Below are 18375 nucleotides of genomic sequence, written 5' to 3'. Positions count from 1 at the left end.
AAACCCCGGCCCCGCCGCCGCTCTGAGGCGGCCTGGTCGCCGCCGGGCCTTTTATACGAGCCCCACACACGCACCCCTGTCACGTGGCCCGCCCGGCCCCTGCCCTCATCCCCGCGTGCGGCAGCATGGCGGCGGCGCCGGCGCCCGGTGAGTGCGGGCCCACGACCTCCCCGGCCCCGGCCCTGCCCCGCCGGCCCCCCGGTACGTGCCCGGGCCCCCTCCTAACCCCCCTCGGTACGTGCCAGGCCCCCCCCTAACCCCCACAGTACATGCGCAGACCTCCCCATAACCCCCCGGGTACAGGTATGGCCCTTCCATAACCCCCCTGGTAGGGGCCAGGGCCCTCCATAACCCCCCCACTACGTGTACGGCCCCCCCATAACCCCCTCCCGGTACATGCCAAGCCTCTGCACTGCCCCCCCAGTACATGCCCGGCCCCGCTGTCCCCCCAGCAGCCCCCTGTCCCCCATGGCCCTGTCACACCGCTCCCCCCATGGCTGGGGTGACAGGGGTGTGATGTTTCTGTAGGTTCCTCGCCTCCAAGGAGCAGTTCCATGCCTACCTGCGGGCCCTGGGCGAGCCCAGCGGCGGGGGCGAGGAGGCGGAGGAGGAGGAGGCGGAGGAGGAAGAGAAGGTCAAGGAGGAGGAGGAGGTCGGCAGCTGCCAGAGCGAGCCCCCTGCCAAATGGGTGAAGTCAGAGGACCTCGGTCAGGACGGGGAAAGCCGAGAGGATGCGGGAGCAGCGGAGAAGGAGCCCGTGGAGCGGAAGCGGGCCCGGGGGCAGAAGAGGAGCAGGCCGTGTACGAAGCCCAGGCGCTACGAGCAGAGCAGGCTGTGCCCGTGGGTAACGCAGGTAGGGTGCGGGGGCCCTGCTCTGCGCTGCTCTGGGGTGGGGGATTTGGGAGCCCGGTGATCCCTCCAGGGCTGCATTGATTTGGAAGTCTAGGGAAGCACACTGAAGAGAGAGACGCACCAGGGCAGGCTCCCAGCAGGGAGCGCGTAGCAGGGGGCTGCGCCGGCAAAACCAGCTCCGTTGGCTGCCTGGGAGAGGGTGAAGCAGGATGAGCTGAGCGGGACAGGTAAAGCTTCAGCTTCCCTGAAGCGCTAGTGCTAAAATGTCCCCTCAAGTGGGTACGTCACCGCCCTTCTGCGGCACGTTACAGCAGTCGGCTTCCTGGGAGCGTTTCGTGGGGCACCCAACATCACCCGGGGAGCGACGGGTGCTTGGAGCAGTTCTGGCCCCTCTCCGCGTTCATCCTTTAGCCAGTCTTGCATCCCTCTAGATCTGTAACTGCTTTGAGTTTTCTCCAAGGTGAGCACTGAAAACAAACGGAGCGGTTCCAGTTTCTGGTTCTTTTCTCCAAGTGATACATTCTCTTGGAATAGTTGGGGCTCTCGAAGAAAAACCAGTGATTTCCTGGGTTTCCCACTGACATTTAGCCAAGGCAAGTGCTACAATTGCTACCTGGAATATCCTTCTGTTTAACCACTGCTGCTTCAGCTCTCCTGACGTGCTTCTCCATCCTTCTTGTTTTCCAGCTGGAAATCCAAGGCAAGCTCTACTTGGCTCCGCTGACCACGGTAGGTGGATAATTCTCTCCTTTTGTCCAAATTTGCCATTGCCACATCTGGAACAGAGCAAATCTCCTGACAAACCATCTCTCTGCTGTCTCTTTCAGGGCGGTAACCTCCCTTTCCGAAGGCGATGCGAGCGCTTTGGGGCAGACGTCACCTGTGGAGAGACGGCTGCGTGCACAAACCTGCTTCAGGGCCAGTCCTCCCAGTGGGCTCTCCTCATACGGCATCACGCCGAAGGTAATTTTTGGGGTGCAGGTGGGTGAGAACCAAAGAAATGATAACTCGCTTCTGAGGAGAAAAGCTGCTGCTTGAATTCATGCAACCTGTCCCCCTCTGGCAGCCGGACGGAGCGTTTCCAGACACGATGACCAAATGTGGCTCTGCACAGGCACGGCGAGAGGTGGGGAGGAGCTTTTCAGTGGCTCCTGCTGACTCTCGGCATGGCATTGCCAGGGGTGAGGCTGGTCTTCAGGTCACCAAACTTCAGAACCCGTTTTGGCACCGATTCTGGGTGACTGCCCAGCAATAGGGGCATTGTCCTTATCGGGAGGCTGCGTCCCTCCAGTGCTGGGGTTCAGGGTTAAAGGTCTGTTAGCAACCGGATCATTTTAAATCCTTGTTGGGATCTGGTGCCATGAAACCAATTAAACCTTGCAGTGGATATGGGAAGTTGGGATAAAGCAAAGATGGACCCTCCGGGCTGGGATCCTGCGTGGCTTCATTAATGAGAGGAACCCAAATGAACACCAGACAAGTTGATTTTTTCATTGCTGCTGTTGGATAAAGTTTAGCTGGGAGGACTTTTTAACCTTAAAACAGACGTCTTCAGGTCTGGGCTAAATTATGCCTCCGCAGGCTGTCATTATTTCATGACAGGAGCAGGTCAAAGCTCAGCACCGGAGGCGGTTTTGTGCAGCAGCCCTAAATTTTCAGGAGGGCAGAGGCTTGGTTTGACACATCTGACTGCCATCACCTTCGCTGTAGAGCCACAGGGCGACGCAACAGGGTACCGGTGGCTCTATTGTACTGAACACAAACCTCTCCTTGGTTTTTTTTTGCTTTGTTTTTGTTGGGGGATACGGCGGGTCCGTAGACCCCTTGACAGAAGAGACAGAGTTTGCAGTGTACCCATAAGAAGGCCGCGAGTTGCGTCATATAAGGACAATGTAACAAAAAGGAGAAAGAAGGAGATTGCTTGAGAGAACAAGGAGAGTTAGGCTGTGAGAAAGCCAGATTTTGAGCAATGTGAACAGGATTTTAATAACCAATCGTATTGTGGCTACGAGCGCCTGTGCTATGTCACCTAACCAATTGAATGCGTAGAAAGAACGCGTGAACGGAGCGTGAACAAAAGATTAGATATATAAGAAAGCCAAGTTTGTAATAAAGAGTGCGCTTAACTTAACTCTTCAAGGAGAGTCTTGTCGTTTGTCCGTCCCAACTGAAATGACAATTAGTGACCCCGACGTGATGCTGAGGAAGAAGATGACTGGAAATAGTTGTGGGGACGGAGCCCAGTGAAGCTGAAGACAGCGGGCAGAGCTGTTGACGGATTCGGATCATATTTAAGAAGACACCTGTAGTAGGTGAGCCACTGGGGACGTGGGAGGGAAGTTAACTAAGGAAGAGCAGACTCTATTCTGCACATGGACGCTGCTGTTGAAGCGGCAGGGTGTAATCATCCCTGAAGTGACTTTGCGAAAAATGCTATTGTGGGGAAAGGAACAGGGAGTAGAAGTAACGTCGGTTACAGCATTTAGTGTAACGCAATGGACGAACCCAGGGCAGACATTATTTGAGAAAGCTACGCGTGGCTCAAAACCAGCCATTGAACTGTTAACTACGTGGTGACTTTTGTTAGACACGTTACAGAACTTTAAGGAGCAGAAAGATTTAGTGGGAGGAAGTGAACAGCCGTCCGCAGCCCCTGAGCCCTTGGCCTTAAAACCTCCCATTGACGATATGAAGGGGCGGGGGATTGCTGTTAAAGAAAATAAGGGACTGCTCCCGATGAACACAAAAGAGAAACAATATAAGTACGTGTTGCCTCGTGACCAAATAGCAGCTGTAAAAGAGACTCAAAGAGGGATGGGTGTTATCCACCCTGAAGGACTGGTGCGTCCCTCCGCACCCCCCGCTCCAGCCTTGGGGGAAACAGGGGCATGGCCTTCTCCTCCTATTTCTACTAACCCCATCTCGAGTCTGGGTTTTCCATCCTTGCCACCTGAGTCAGACGATGAGGAGGGCAGTCCTATAACGGGTGAGGAAGGGACTGAAGTGGTGGACTCTGGGGAGCCACCCCCATCGTACACAAGGTGCCCCTGGACGCTTGGGGGCCAGTTGGCAAAGGTTTAAGTGCCTTCCTAATAAGAAGATCTAGTACCACCTTACAAGGCCTCATGGTACGTGTTGGAGCGATTGATGCTGATTACACAGGACAAATATGTGCCATGGTATCGACAGCTACACCACCTGTGACTATTGAGAAAGGAACTCGACTTGCTCAGTTAGTCCCATTTCAAAGTTGTGTTCCACAAAGGGACAATGTTACACGTGGTAATGGCGGTTTTGGCGCTACAGGAAAGCCACAAGTCTATTGGGTGCAGACGGTATCTGATCAACGCCCACAAATGCATTGTGTTCTTGAACTTAGTGATGCCACTCCTAAGAAGGTCCGAGTGGCTGGATTATGAGACACTGGAGCAGATGTGACGATCATTTCTTTAAGTGAGTGGCCTGCTGCTTGGCCATTAACCTCCAGTGCCTTGGGAGTGGCAGGACTCGGAGGGGTTGCCAATAGTTCTATGTCCACTAACCCGATGGTGACTGTAAACTCAGAAGGGCAAAGGGCTACAGTGCGGCCATATGTGACCTCAGCTCCTTTAAACCTCTGGGGAAGGGACTGCTTAGGCCAACGGGGAGTTCGCATAACGACGGATTTTTAGTCGGGGCCACTGTCTTGCAGGGCGTTTCTCGGCCCACTTTAGCTCTAAAATGGCTAACAGAAAAACCAGTGTGGGTTGATCAGCGGCCCCTTAGCCAAGGGAGATTAACAGCCTGCAGTCTCTGGTAATGGAACAACTTGTTGCAGGACACATAGAGGCCTCACATAGCCCTTGGAACACCCCGGTATTTGTTATCAAAAAGAAATCGGGGAAATGGAGATTGTTGCATGATTTGAGAAAGATTAATGATGTCATGGCAAGAATGGGAGCACTACAACCGAGATTACCTTCGCCTACTATGATACCTATGGGGTGGGAAATTGTTGTAATGGATTTAAAAGATTGGTTTTTTACCATCCCTCTGGCAGAACAAGACAAAGAAAAATTTGCATTTACTGTTCCGTCTGTGAATAACATGGAGCCTACCAAAAGATACCAGTGGAAAGTGTTGCCACAAGGTATGAAAAACTCGCCTACAATTTGTCAATGGTTTGTAGCAAAAGTGTTGAGTCCAATCCGTGCCCTGTTCCCATCTGATTACTGTCACCATTACATGGATGATATTCTGCTAGCGGCTGCAACACCGCAAGAGTTAGAAAAAATGGAACAGAAAACACGGGAATCATTGTGTGAATATGGCTTAATAATCGCCCCAGAAAAGGTACAAAGGCAACGACGGTGGTTAGACCTGGGAATGAAAGTATTAGCTCAGACAGTCATGCCACAACCTATCCAACTACAAATAGAAGTAAAAACGTTGAATGATGTACAAAAATGAGCAGGAATGATTAATTGGATTCGGCCCTATGTTGGTATTCCATCTTCCAAATTACAACCTCTCTCTGAGCTATTAAAAGGTGACACTAATATTTTAGCCCCACAAATGTTAACTGAGGAAGCAAAAAAAGTGGTAGCTGGAATAGAACAAGCTCTTAGTAGTAAACACGTATGGAGACTTGACTTAGCGGTTTCGGTGCAGGCCTTTGTGTTAGTAGATCAATTAGTGCCATTTGCTATGATTGCTCAATGGTGTGAACAATGGGATGATCCCTTACATGTTTTAAAATAGATTTTTTTGCCCAACAAGACGAAGAAAACAGCCCCTGGTCTATTTGAGCTAATAGCACAAGTTGTTATAAAAATTAGAACTCGACGTTCAGAACTGATGGGAAGAGACCTCAAACAGCTTGTAGTCCCTGTCCAGAGGGATTATTTTGAACGGTGCTTAGCTAATAGCACTGCCCTACGAGCAGCCATGACCAATTATACAGGGCAGGTGAGCTACCATTTACCTTCACACCCGCTGATCAAATTGGGCACCCAAATGGCCTTTGCACAGAAAAATCTCAGTCGCAGAAACCCAGTGGAGGGCCCCACGGTGTTCACAGATGGATCAGGAAAAACTGGAAAAGCTGCCATTGTCTGGAGACAAGGAACACAATGGCAACATAAGATCGAACATCAAGAAGGTTTGCCCCAAGTCGTAGAATTACGGGCGATGACCACGGTGTTTCAGAACTTCCCCAGCCCTGTCAACATTGTGACAGATTCGGCTGATGTGGCCGGACTGGTACAACATTTAGATAAGGCTGTTTTAGGTAATGTAACCAATGAATTGCTGTTTGGTGTATTGAAACTGTTGCAGATAACAATACAAAAGCGACAGCAAGAATATTACGTGATGCATATTAAAAGTCATACCCAGTTGCCAGGATTTATTGTAGAAGGCAATGCACAAGCTGATGCTTTAGTGTCTGCAGTGGCCCTGGGACCTGTGCCCAATGTTAAACAGCCAGCGATAGCATCGCCTAGTTTTTATCATCAGGGATATTGTGCTTTAAAACGTCAGTTTAATCTTAGTAACGTTGAGGCTCACAATATTATTGCAGCCTGCCCCGATTGTCAAGATCAACATGTACCTATATTTTATGGCACCAATCCACGAGGATTACGTGCTTTACAGCTTTGGCAAACTGATGTCACACATATTACTGAATTCGGCCGTTTGAGGGATATCCATGTATCAATTGATACTTTTTCTTCTGCCCTCGTTGCCACTGCTTACGCTGGAGAATCAGCTCAGGACGCCCTACGCCGTTGGCAGCGTGCATTTTCTGTTTTAGGTGCCCCACCACAGATCAAAACTGATAATGGTCCTGCTTACGTATCGCAAAAAGGAGCTTGTTTTTTACAACTCTGGGGCGTGACACATGTCACAGGCATTCCCCACTCACCCACGGGTCAGAGTATTGTTGAGCGTGCGCACGGTACCCTGAAACGCCTTTTACACAAACAAAAAGGGGGAATGCTAGGGGAAACCCCTGAAGCACGATTAGCTAAAGCTGTATATGTCTTGAATTTTTTGCAGCTTGCTGATGATACGCCTGCTGCGATGCCACCCCTCCTTTGGCACTTTGGTTCTCTGGTGACCCAGGAACGGGTGGGTCCTGGAGCAAAAGTGCTGATGCGGGACCTCAGGACAGGACAGTGGTTGGGCCTGCATGACTTAATCACGTGGGGAAGGGGTTATGCTTGTGTTTCCACAGATCATGGACCACGGTGGGTGCCTGCAAGATACGTCCACCTGTATTTGAAGATAACCGGGACGGGGGAACAAAGCGAACCGGCAGGATGAGTCCGGCTATCTTGCTCACCATCTGCCTTAACATATTTACTGCACTCTCCTCAAGGGTTTGGATTCCACCTCAACCAAAGAATAATGTATGGGTCACCCTGGCTAACTTAACGGGCCAGGACACGCTTTGTTTGTCAGCCTCATCACCGGAGAATCCCTTCTCAACCTGTCTGGTGGGACAGCCCTTAGACGCCTGGCCTGCGCCGGAGTTTCCGAAGCACTTGACAAAAGGGGGTGAGGTAGTTGATAACTGGGATGCTGGGTACCCTGTCTGCAACACAGTAACCTGCACAGGACCTGTAACACAGTCACCAGATCTGTAACCAGATACCTGTAACACAGGATCTGCAACTCCACATCAACCAATGTCTCTGCATCTACTCCTCACCCTCTTCGCTTGCCAGCAGGAATCTCTCTCATCTGCAGAGACAGAGCATGGCCTGGTATCCCCTCTCCCCTGGAGAAATAATCGCAGCATAATATTTAGCCCCTGGGGTGGCGTCAGCTAAAGCGCTCGCTACGCTTAACAAGCTTGGATGTTGGCTGGCTGAGCAATCTAATGCTACTTCTCTAGTTTTGAGTAGTTTACTGTTAGATGTAGACTCAGTTAGACATGCCACACTGCAGAATCGAGCTGCAATAGATTTTTTGTTGCTGGCTCAAAGTCATGGCTGCCAAGATTTTGATGGGATGTGCTGCATGAATTTATCAGACCACTCTTGATCTATTCATGCACGCGTACAAGAGTTGATGGAACAAACGAAAAAGTTAAAAGAAGAGGATGGGTTCTTCTCTCTTGATCACCTTTTGCAAAATTGGGGACTCTCGGGATGGCTGGTTTCGATAGTCAAAGCAGGATTAATAATATTGTTGATAGTTGTAGTTGTGCTAATGATGGTGCCATGTCTCATCTCCCTACTGCAAAGGGCCCTGCAGCAGGTGATGGGGGCGGCATTTGTAGTACAAATACAAAAAGGGGGAGTTGTTGGGGGATACAGGGGGTCTGCAGACCCCTTGGCAGAAGAGACAGAGATTGCAGTGTACCCATAAGAAGGCCGCGAGTTGCGTCGTATAAGGACAACGTAACAAAAAGGAGAAAGAAGAAGATTGCTTGAGAGAACAAGGAGAGTTAGGCTGTGAGAAAGCCAGATTTTGAGCAATGTGAACAGGATTTCAACAACCAATCGTATTGTGGCTACGAGCGCCTGTGCTATGTCACCTAACCAATTGAATGCGTAGAAAGAACGCGTGAACGGAGCGTGAACAAAAGATTAGATATATAAGAAAGCCAAGTTTGTAATAAAGAGTGCGCTTAACTTAACTCTTCAAGGAGAGTCTTGTCGTTTGTATGTCCCAACTGAAACGACGTTTTTGTTCTTTTCTTTCTTCTAGTGAGCTGCTTCTGGGAGCCGTAGCTACCAACTTCACCTTCCTGCCTAAACACATGGCAAATTCCTACAGATAGGGCTGAGGAGGCGCTTTCCCCTGGTGTCGGGTCAAGAGGAGGCGTTAGGACGATGCGTGTTGAGGAACGGGGTTGTTCAGCTGCGCTCTGAAATGAAATAAAAGTTTTACGTTTTCAGAAGTTGCCTTCACGCCCCCAGCATCGGTCCCTGCCACAAGTTACACAGCAGATGGTCTCACACGATCTTGCAGCCAGAGGTGCCTCGCTAACAGAGAGCAATCTGTTTAATGAACAGGATACAGGCCAGGAGGGATCTCTGGCCTCCAGCTCACGGCAGTTGTCCCAGCTCCCCCACACCACACGCTGTTCACGTAGCGGGAGCGAGAGGCCTGTGTTCCTACCGGGGTGTCCTTGGTAGTGCCAAATCCTCCCCAGTACCAGGAGGGGATGAACTAACCCAGTCCCTGGGGTCCTGCAGAGCACAGAGAGACCCAGCATCTCGTCATCGGATGTTGTGCAGAATCCCGGCCTTTTCTGGGAGCATGCAGCGGTGGGTACCGTCTCCTCCCGGTGTCACGCACCCAGGGGAAGTGCAGCCCCCTCCGAGGGGGACCCAGAGCTGCTTGTTTCCCAATGAGGAGACTAAAAGACCCGAGAGCAGGATTTGAGGGAGGGCTGGGCAGGGGAGCGTGCCACCGAGGGATGCTGCGTGACCTTCCCTCGCACCCTCCAGGTCCTTGTTCCTGTCTCTGCGTCACTCCAGGCAGCGCAGCACAGGCGACAGTCACAGAGGCATTTGCCGTGTGGCACAAGGAGGCTGCGGGTGCAGCTTCGTCCCCACAAAGCTCGGCTGAACCAACTTGGTCCTTTCGCCCCCTGAAAAATACTGTTGAAAGCAAAAAGCACTTGCACACAGAGCCCCTGGTGGGATCCGGGGACACCCAGCCCCCCCGAGCCCCTTCCCTCCCCAGCAGGAGCTGGGGAGGCTGTTGGGGGGGCCGTTGGGAGGGGGCGGAGCACAGGGAGCCCCAACATTCCATCCTGGAGACGCCAAAGAGTCCTTAGCAGCCGAGAGACTGAGGGGACCCACCATGGCGCTGCCACCTCCGTGGCTCCCACTGTGCGGCCCCCGTGCCCCCCCAGCGCCCCAGAGCCTTCAGGCTTTTGTGCTCCCACAAACCTTCTACCCCCAAGGCAGGGACAGACCCCGACCCACAGCCCGGGAACGCTGTCGGGGCCAAGAGCACAGGAGATGACCATGGCTCCTGTCTCTCTTCCAGGCGCAGCCACCCTGTTCCCACCGCCCGGGCAGCAGCTGCTCTTCCCCACGGCCTGGGCACCCCCAGTAGGGGTGGCCCCACAGGCCCCACCACCAGGTATGGCACCCCTGTCCCCTCTGCCACCCCGACACCTTTTGGCACCCAAGAGCCCTGGGCACCTTCAGCCTCCCCCTCCCCTCTCCATGGTCACCTTCACCATCCCACCTCCCCTGTTCCCCCCCTAGCAGTTCTGGCACGGGGGCTCAGCAAGCCCGGCTGAGTGTCCCTGCCCTCGCCTGCCCAGTGAATCCCAGTTCCTGAGAATTTCCCCAATACTTGGGGCCACCTCTCGGGGATGAGAGCACAGGAGGTGACCGCCAGCCATGGCTCCTGTCTCTCTTCCAGGCGCAGCCACCCTGTTCCCGCTGCCCGGGCAGCAGCAGCCATTCCCTGCAGCCTGGGCACCCCCACTGGGGGCAGCCCCACAGGTCCCACAGGCCCCACCATTAGGTATGGCACCCCTGTCCCCTCTGCCACCAAAACACCATCAGCACCCTGATGGCCATGGGGGGCGGCTCAGCGGGTGCCCTGGAGGGTGCCCCCGGCCCAGCACTGCTCCTTCCTACCCACACAGGGCTGCACAGGGCCCCATGCGGATGCTGCTGCTTCGACCCACGCTTCTTCCACGTCGAGTGCACCACCACCAATGGGCCTGCGCCAGCCACTGCCACCCTTGGACATGGCGCGGCTGCTCCACCAGGCGCTGCCCTGTGGGGCCCCGGGGGCTGCGGGACCCTCCCAGCCTGGGCAGCCCCTGGCACCCCCCAGGGACAACACCCACCGCCCCAACTGACGCAGCTCCCAGCCTACGGCCACCAGGACACAGCGGTGCCCGCAGCCCCCACGCTGCAGCTCACCTCCATCCCCGGACGCCAGCACCTCAAGGGACAGCCTGCAGGCACCAACAGCTCCGGCACGGCCACCCCCGTGGGGCTACCCCCTGCCAGCTGCGTCACCATGGGCACCTGCATCCCCCCCAGACCCACTGCTGTCCCCGAAAAAGAAGCTCCTGGCGGCCTGGGTGCCAACATTGATGTGACTGAGGAGACGCTCCTCCAAGAGCCCCTCAGGCTCTTTGGTTCAACCTTGGACGCGGTGGAGGTCGCCCAGGACCCCGACACCAGCATCACCACGCCTGGGGACCCAGGTGGCACCCTCAGAGAGGGGAGAGTGGTGGCCCCAGCACCCACTGAGCTGCCAACATCCATCCCTGCCTTCGAGAAGACCAAGGAATGGTCTTCAGAGATCAACAGCTCCAGCAGGGCCCCCCCCGCACAGACACCCCTTGGCAACGTCATCTCCTGGAGCACCATCAGCTCCCCAAAGAGCAACATCTCTCCCTGGAGTGACATCTCTTTCAAGAGCGACATCTCCCCAGAGCTCACCTTCTCCCCAAAGAACATCACTTACTCAGAGCAGGACATCACAGAGTATGACATCATCTCCCTAAAGAGTGACACCTCCTCGAGCAGCGACAACTCCTGGGAGAACAACGTCCCCACCAGCCCCTCTGCTGTCCCCCACAGCCAAGCCCTTGGGGACGTGGCCGGCCACCTTGCCGTGCCCCACGCGGAGTCTCTCAGGGAGGCCCTGAGGCTCTTGGACTGTGACCACGGTGACACTGGAGAAGCCGCCCCGGTCTGCGACATCGACTCCCTCTCGCAGCCCGAGGAGCTGCTGATGCTTGATTGCAGCATGGAGGAGCTCCTGGAGGGTGCCCGCATCCTGGAAGAATTCCTCTAAGGGACAGAGAGTGACGTCCCCAGCAGCTCCTCTGCAGTCGCCCACAGCCAAGCCCTCAGGGACGCGGCCGGCCACCTTGAAAGCGATGTCCCCAGGAGCCCCTCTGCTGTCCCCCACAGCCAAGCCCTCGGGGACATGGCCAGCCACCTTGCAGTGCCCCAGGTGGTGCCCGTCAAGTACTTTGGCGTGGACGTGACCCAGAAGGCCGTTGTTGTCCTTGAAGATATCTTCTGCAGGACAAAGTCCCAGGAGCCATGTGGGGACACGGGGATGGAGCTGCCGCCGGCCCAGTCCTCCATGGCGGAGAAGCGGGGGACAAAGCGGGGGATGAAGCGGGGGACGAGCTCCCCGTTGCTGCCACCAAGGAAGCGCAGGGCTCTGGCAGACAGGACAGGGGTGGCGGGGGGAAGAGACGCCCCCCAGCGAGGAGACGCAGATGATGGGGGGCAGAGGGGGGGTGCATTTGGGGGGTGGGGGGAGGGTTGTATTTAGGGGAGGGGGGTGGGGGGGCAGATTTAAGGGAGGGGACTGTATCTGGGGGGGTGGTGTGTTTGTGGGGGGGTTGGGGAGAGGGACATGTTTAGGGGAGGGGGGGTTAGAGTAGCTTCGATAGGGCCTTTTCTCCCGTGTTTTTCCATTAAAAGTTGTTTCTCCAGCCCCGCTCCGTGCCTGTCTGGGAGGGGAGGGAGCGCGGGGGACAGCAGGAATCGGCCCCCACCAGGTGCCACAGCCCCACATGGGACCCCGAAGGGCTCCGAGCCGCCGCCAGGGCCGAGTCAAAGCCAGTGGGGTGGCAGTGGCGGGGGGGGACTCCGCTGTCCCTTTCTCCAGGGGCAGCCAGGACAGACGGGTCCCCGCCGGACCCACGGACACGGCCCCACGCAGAAAGCAGCACGGAGCCCCCGGGACAAGGACAGACCTTGGGGAGCGGGAGGGGACGGACACACACGACCACAAGGGCTGCCAGGCCTTCGGCTGGACCCCAGCCAGCGTCCCCTCCCGCGGGGACAGGCCTCGGGGCAAAACCCCCAAAGCCTCGGGACAATCACCCCCGTCCGCGGCTCCGCAGCCTGGCTTTGCCTCCCTGCGCTGCCCAATCACCCCAAATCACCCCCACAACGGCCAGGGGGGAGCTGCCGGCCAGGCAGGGACCCTCCTCCCCTTCTCTGCCTGCACTTTGGGCAGCCCCGACACCAGCACTGTGGGGGGGAAGTAAGGAAAGAAATAAACAAAGAAATCATGGCAGGGGCCAAAAGTGCCTGGAAACCCCAGCTCTTTATTGCCCGTTCCCCCTCCCAGCTCCACAGCCCGGGGACAACGCAGCCAAGGGCGCCTTCGGGCAGTGGCCGCCCCTCTGTGGGTCCAGCGCGCAGAAGGTGCGGGGGAGGTCCCCGGTCCCCGTCGGGGCACCCCTGGCATCGGGGGCTGAGCCCCTGCCCCAGAGCAGCCCCAGGGACACCGACGGTGCGGGGAGAGCTGCTGCGGGCCCCGGGCGGGCGCAGTCCCCTTGGCCTCGGCAGGGCCCGGCGCAGCTCCCGGCACCGCTGCTGCTCCACGTCCGGCCTCCCAACCCCCCGCCCCAAGCACCCTCCTGCACCCAAAACTCCCGTCCCCTGCAGCAGCTGCACCGCCCGCAGCTCTCGGGGGCCGCGGGGAGCTGCTCTGCGCCAGAGAAGGAGGAAAAGGGAAGAGAAAGACCAGAACCCAAACTGCAGGGCTGACCTCGAGTTAACTGCAGGGCTGCCCAGCACCACACACAGTGCTCCAGGTGAAGCCGCGCCAGCGCTGAACACAGCGGGACAATCCCCTCCCTTGGCCGCCTGCTTCTACTGTCTTTGATGCCCCCCACGGTACGCTTGCCCTCTTGGTGCCAGGGGACGCTGCTGGCTCCTCCTGAGCTGCTCACCACCCCCACACCCCTTTCTGCAGGGCTGCTCCCCAGACGACCCCTCCCCATTCCCACTGGTGCCGCCGTTACTCCCTCCCTCCCTCCCTCCCACCTGCAGAACGCGGCACTTGGACTGCTTCAATTTCACGCCGCTCAGGATTGCCCAACGCTCCAAGCCATCTAGAGCCTTCTGCAAGGCCTCTTGGCCCTCAACACACTCAACAGCACCTCCCACTTTGGGATCACCAGCAACCTTCCTAATGGGGCATTCGGCTCCCAAAATCCAGGGGAGCAACTCTGCCCACCCTTTTTCTGACAATTTGAAACTCAACCATTTCATGATGGCTGCAGCAGAGACCTTCCCTTCTCCCACGAGTCCTCTGCTCACAACCACCATGTCTCGCAGGGCATCTTTCCTCAATGGCCCCCTGAGCACTACTGACAAGAAGTTCCCATCTCCCACAAACTGCAGGAACTGCCCAGCCCTGCTCCTCACAGCACCAGGGGCTTCCCACATGCTGTCTGGGAAGACGAAATCTGCCATAAGGAGAAGGGCTCCTGACACAGATGTGTCTCCTCAGCTAGAGGAGAGAGAACCTCCTAGAGATTCAGAGACTCATGGCCTCAGTGCCGGCATCCTGGCTGGGCGATGGGTCGCAGACCCCCACTGCACCATCGTGGCTGGACCATAAAACCTCTCCCTTGGGTACGGTGCGACCCCTCCACCCCTGCCCTGCCACCCACCCCGCACAAACCGGCACCTCCAGTGCAGCCCCTCAGCCGTGGGACCGTCCCACCGAGCCCCACTCACCCCGAGGACACCCCAGCTCTGGGAACACACCACGGCTCCAGTAAAAGGCACTTGCACCCACAGCCCCCGGTAGCCACTGGTAGGGGCTGCAGGCCCTCAGCCCCCCCGAGCCCCTTCCCTCCCCAGCAGCAGCTGGGGGAGCTGTTGGGGGGGCCACTGGGAGGAGGCGGAGCACAGGGAGCCCCAACATTCCATCCTGGAGACGCCAAAGAGTCCTTAGCAGCGGAGAGACTGAGGGGACCCACCATGGCGCTGCCACCTCTGTGGCGCCCACTGCGTGGTCCCTGTGCCCCCCCGGCGCCCCAGAGCCATCAGGCTTTCGTGCTCCCACAAACCTTCTACGCCCAAGGTAGTGACCGACCCCGACCCACAGCCCAGGGACACTCTTGGGGCCAAGAGCGCAGGAGGTGACCATGGCTCCTGTCTCTCTTCCAGGCGTAGCCACCCTGTTCCCACCGCCCGGGCAGCAGCTGCTCTTCCCCACGGCCTGGGCACCCCCAGTGGGGGCGGCCCCACAGGCCCCACCACCAGGTATGGCACCCCTGTCCCCTCTGCCACCAAAACACCATTGGTGTTCAAGAACCCTGGGCACCTTCAGCCTCCCCCTCCCCTCTCCATGGTCACCTTCACCATCCCACCTCCCCTGTTCCCCCCCCGGCAGTTCTGGCATGGGGGCTCAGCAAGGCCGGCTGAGTGTCCCTGCCCTCGCCTGCCCAGTGAATCCCAGTTCCTGAGAATTTCCCCAATACTTGGGGCCACCTCTCGGGGACGAGAGCACAGGAGGTGACCGCCGGCCATGGCTCCTGTCTCTCTTCCAGGCGCAGCCACCCTGTTCCCACCACCCGGCCAGCAGCAGCCATTCCCTGCAGCCTGGGCACACCCAGTGGGGGCGTCTCCACAGGTCCCACAGGCCCCACCACCAGGTATGGCACCCCTGTCCCCTCTGCCACCCTGACACCATCAGCACCCTGATGGCCATGGGGGGTGGCTCGGCGGGTGCCCCGGAGGGTGCCCCAGGCCCAGCACGGCTCCCTCCCACCCACACAGGGCTGCACAGGGCCCCATGCGGTGGCTACGGCGTCGACCCACGCTTCGTCCACATCCACTGGACGGTCAACAATGTGTCTGCGCCGGCCACCGCCACCCTCAGCCATGGCACCGCTGCTCCACCAGGCGCTGTCCTGTGGGGCCCCGGGGGCTGCGGGACCCTCCCGGCCTGGGCAGCCCCTGGCACCCCCCAGGGAATACACCCACTGCCCCAACTGATACAGCACACAGCCCACGGCCACCAGGGCACAGCGGTGCTCGCAGCCCCCATGCTGAGGCTCACCTCCATCCCCGGATGCCAGCACCTCAAGGGACAGCCTGAAGGCACCAACAGCTCCGGCACGGCCATACCTGCACAGACACCCCCTGCCAGCCACATCCCCACGGGCACCTGCGTCTCCTCCAGACCCATTGCAGCCCCCCACAAAGAAGCTCCTATCGACCTGGATGCCAACATTGAAGTGACCGAGGAGATGCTCCTGCAAGACGCCCTCAGGCTCTTTGGTTCCTCCCCAGACACAGTGCAGGTCGGCCAGGACCCTGACACCGGTGTCCCCACACCTGGGGAACGCGGTGGCGCCGGCAGAGAGGGGAGAGCGGTGGCCCCAGCACCCACCCAGCTGCCAACCTCCATCCCTGCCTCTGAAAACACCAAGGAATGCTCTTCAGTGACCAACAGCTCCAGCAGGGCCTCCCCCACGCAGACACCCCTGGGCAGCAACATCTCCTCAGAAAGCGACACCTCCTCAGAGCGCGACACCTCCCCGAAGAGCGACACCTCCTTTGAGAGTGAAATCTCCTCAGGGCACAACATCTCTCCAAAGAGTGACACCTCCTCGGGGCGCGACATCTCTGCAGAGCGCAACATCTCCTCCAAGAGCGACACCTCCCCAGAGCACAATTTCTCCCCAAAAAGCGACATCTCCTCAGAAAACAACAGCTCAGACCGCAGCATCATCTCCCGAAAGAGTGACACTTTCTGGAGCAGCGACAACCTCTCCGAGAGTGACATCTCCTGGCAGAAAGATGTCCCCAGCAGCGCCTCTGCTGTCCCCCACAGCCAAGCCCTTGGGGACAAGGACGGCCACCTTGCAGTGCCCCAGAAGGTGCCTTTCGAGTACTACAGCGTGGAGGAGACCCTGGAGGCCATCCGCATCCTAGAAGAACCCCTCTATGGGACGGAGTCCCAGGAGCCGTGGGGGGACGTGGGGACGGAGCTACCACCGGCCCAGCCCACCGTGGCAGAGAAGCGGGGGACAAAGCGGGGGCCGAGCCCCCCATCACCACCACCCAGCAAGCGCAGGGCTCTGGCAGGCTGCCCGGGGGTGGCAGGGGGGAAGAGACCCCCCCAGTGAGGAGACAGAGATGATGGGGGGCAGAGGGGGGGTGGGGGAGGGTTGTATTTAGGGGAGGGGGGCAGATTTAAGGGAGGGGATTGTATCTGGGGGGGGGGTGTGTTTGGGGGAGGGTGGTGCATTTGGAGGTGGGGTAATGCATTTTGAGAGATGGGGGGGATGTGTTTAGGGGTGGGGGGCTTAGAGTAGCTTCGATAGGGCCTTTTCTCTCCTGTTTTTCCATTACAAGTTGTAGCGGGCAGTGTACCTGGGGGGCACGGGGAGGGATGTGTTTAGAGGACCAGCGTGTATTTGAGGGGGCGGGAGGGAGTGTATTTGGGGAGGGTGGGGGAGGGATGCATTTAGGGGAGGGGGGCTTAGAGTGGCTTTGTTAGGACATTTTCTCCTGTGTTTTTCCATTAAAAGATCTTTCTCCAGCCCCACTCTGTGCCTGCCTGGGAGGGGAGGGAGCACGGGGGTGGTCAGCGGGAATGGGCCCCCACCAGGTGCCACAGCCCCGCTGAAAGGGTATTTTCATTCATACCTGTCCCTTGTTTAACTTGGACGTTCAAGCAGCTCAACTTTTTCTGAAATTACTTCTCCCTGTATACACATCACACTCTCCTGCAATCAGCCTTTCCTTTTCTCCTGACTTGGCCTTTCCCAGCGAGTTCTTGGGTAGTGGTTTTCTTCAAAGCTGCTTTAGTGCTGCTGAAGGATGTTGAAGCGACAGCTCTGGCCATCCAAGCACTGTACTCGCCCATGAAAGCCTTCCAGCTCAGGCAGCCGCAACACAGCTTTCACAGCTCCTCGCTCCCCTGGACACGCTTCCAACCTCCGTATGACCCGATTCTATGACTATGGAGCTGGAGAGGCTGCAACCAGGGTCCCAAACGCATGGGGAAGATGTGGCAGCTAGAGGGGAGGAAGCAGAAATCAGCGAGTGCCATCTCACACCAAGCACCCCACACTTGTCACATCACTCTGTCTCTCAGTCTGAACTCCCACCCACACACCAAACACAAGGACAGGCTTTGCACTCTGGCCACTCTCACGAGCACCAGCCCTTGCTCGCTGCATTAGCAGCACAGCCTCCTTCATACACCCACCAGGAACGTGTGGCAGCACCAAACATTTGCAGTGAGCTTTGTGCTGGCTACAGCCCGTGTCAGAGAACGACCCCAGCCCCCAGAGGGAAGGTGACTTTGTCCCACGGCTCCTCCATCCATCCTGCAGCCTGCCCACAGCAGGAAGAAGGCACAACGCCCTCAGCAAAGGAGGAGCAAAAACCAGTTCCTCCCATGGGCCACCAGCAGCCGAAACACAAAGCCCTCTCACACCTCTGCTGGGCTGAGCTTGAAAACGCTTCCAAAGGGTAATGCGGAAAACCCTGTTGCCGGAGCAGCACCAACAGAATTCTGCCCACGGGACAGCTTCAAGCAGATTTACACCTCTGTGCAATGGGAGACGGCTGAGCCCTGAGCAACCAGGCCTTGCATTTACTGCTTCAAAAAACCCCACATTAAAAAAGCCCACACCAAGCGCCCGGCATCTCTGCAGAGAGCTCCACCTTCTCCAGCTGACAGCCAGCAGGAGGCAGAAGAGCCAAAGCCCCAAAGCACAGAACCCCTCAGAGGTCACCAGATGGGGGCCTCTAGGGGGGTTGCTCT

The sequence above is a fragment of the Rissa tridactyla genome, chromosome 20 (genome assembly GCF_028500815.1).
Source record: "Rissa tridactyla isolate bRisTri1 chromosome 20, bRisTri1.patW.cur.20221130, whole genome shotgun sequence".
NCBI classification, from domain to species: Eukaryota; Metazoa; Chordata; class Aves; order Charadriiformes; family Laridae; genus Rissa; species Rissa tridactyla.
This window is presented reverse-complemented; position numbering follows the sequence as displayed.